Source organism: Daphnia carinata, chromosome 5 (genome assembly GCF_022539665.2).
Source record: "Daphnia carinata strain CSIRO-1 chromosome 5, CSIRO_AGI_Dcar_HiC_V3, whole genome shotgun sequence".
Lineage (NCBI taxonomy): Eukaryota > Metazoa > Arthropoda > Branchiopoda > Diplostraca > Daphniidae > Daphnia > Daphnia carinata.
The window spans coordinates 7,053,939-7,055,800 of record NC_081335.1 but is presented as its reverse complement, the minus strand read 5'-3'; the positions used below and the strand labels follow the sequence as shown (position 1 = coordinate 7,055,800).

General features: G+C 37.5%; 1 long non-coding RNA gene across 2 annotated transcripts; it reads left to right on the top strand.

Annotated features, from left to right (window-relative positions):
• Positions 1 to 490: 490 nt before the first annotated feature.
• On the top strand, positions 491 to 1,862 carry LOC130703114 (uncharacterized). 2 transcript variants are annotated; one of them, XR_009004551.2, is made up of 5 exons: positions 491 to 580; positions 656 to 808; positions 878 to 1,010; positions 1,073 to 1,511; positions 1,580 to 1,862. It is a non-coding gene; the product is annotated as an uncharacterized LOC130703114 (long non-coding RNA). The 2 variants fall into 2 exon arrangements; XR_009004550.2 differs by having other exon boundaries at positions 500 to 808.

Sequence of the window (1,862 nt, the reverse complement as noted above, 5' to 3'; positions counted from 1 at the left end):
CGAAGCTTGTATCTTCAATACCTCAAGTTTTAAAGACCATGTCTAATGTAGTACACCCGAGGTTGCGGAGGCCTTTGGGGTCTCCGACAAGCGTGGTAAACTTATGCTTTGCACGCGTCTAGAGGTGTGAGGCTAAGACGAGGCTTCGACTGAAACGTGTAATTTAACTTCTATATTTTTGGGGTGATTACAGAATGCTGCCTGTCATCGTGATATACCAGGTGAGGTCGCTTCTATCACCGGTGAGAATCACTACAGGATAGGGCAAGGAGTATGAGGAGGTCCTTCCTCATCAGGCGTAGTAGACGCATTCGCAACACCAGATCATAGATAAAGACGACTGGTTCGTTATGTCCATAAGAGAAATAACATGGGCTGCTGACGCAAAAATTTAGGGTACCCTTCCTACGATGTTTTGGATCCTTACTCTGATTGTACTGCCATCTAGTGGAGGTTTTGATCACTACTGAAAGTGTAAGTAGCTTTCCACCAACCGCCATTGTTCGTGGCAGTTTGTGGCGTCCTGAAGCTGGATTTGGCTTGAAAATGTCGTTCCCTAAAGAAAATAAGAATAGGATAGGTTTGTACAGTTTGATTTATGGAGTGATCTGTTATAATGTTGAATGACCAAAGTAAATAATATTTGAATTTAAAGCTTACAATATGACAGGCAGCTTTGGTAAATGGAAAAAAAGGGAAACAAGAACTTGAAAGTGTCGTGCGTCTAACAAAATTTGAAGAAAATTGATCCAAAAAATCAAGAGCCTGATAAAAAGCGAGGACCCATTGACATCGTTTCTCATAAAAAGTAACTCTTCTGAAGGTCTTTTCATTTCTAGCTTGCTAACCAATATTCTAACTCTGGGTGTTTCTATAGTTCAAGATCTCAATAGTAACAAAGTTGGTGTGGACCACAATAGTTCTACCCAAAAAATTTATACCAGGGACCATACTTCCAATCCTGAAAGAACTGCAAGTTTGTCTAGCAGCTAAGCTCTCGTAATTCACAGGTATGTGTTAATCTTTATATTTAAGGAAGACCAGCCAGCCAGCTTACATCATCTATTTTCAGGGAGTAAATGAACGTCTAACTTGAACAGAAATTAAATAAATTGAAGGAGAAGAAACTAAAATGGAAAAATAAAAAGAGGACTCAAAATTGCAAAACTTTCACAAACCACCAAGGCAGCATCTGTGTCATCAACACCTGATCATACAGAGTTTGCCAAAACAGAAATTTCTGAGCCAAGAATAACAAGTACACTGCCAAAGCCAATTTTCAACAGTGAAGGCCGCCTGGTTTTCAGCAAATTTGATTTGGAGAACTAATTACTCCATTACCCATTCTGAAAAAGACCTCTTTATATCCAAAAGCAGCAATGATTAAAATTTAAAAAAACGTCAAAGAAAAAGTGAAAATCTTGGAAGGCAAAGGTGAAGTTGAGAAGGCAAGAAGCATTGAAGGGAAACAGGCATGGAGAGGTTCTCTGCAAAGAGCTGAAGGAGTTAAGGTAAAATTTCAATTTGACAAAAAAAATTTAAGATCTTCAAAAATTTTTGCCTTTCTGTATTATAATAGGAAAAAACGATGTGAATTGCTTGCTAAGTCAATTAAAAAACGCGATAAAATCAAATCACAAAGTAAAAAGAAGTGGACGAATGCACCGAAGAACAGAAAAAGAGAAAAGCCAACATTAAGAAAAATTTAAAAAATAGAACCTAAACTAATGAAAAAAGGCCAATTTATCGTATTAATGACCGAAACTGACTCTTGGATGAGTTAACTCGTGTTCTGTGATGTGCAAAACATGTGATAGTTTTGTATGAAAATAAACTGGCATGGTTTCCATGTTCGATGAAAA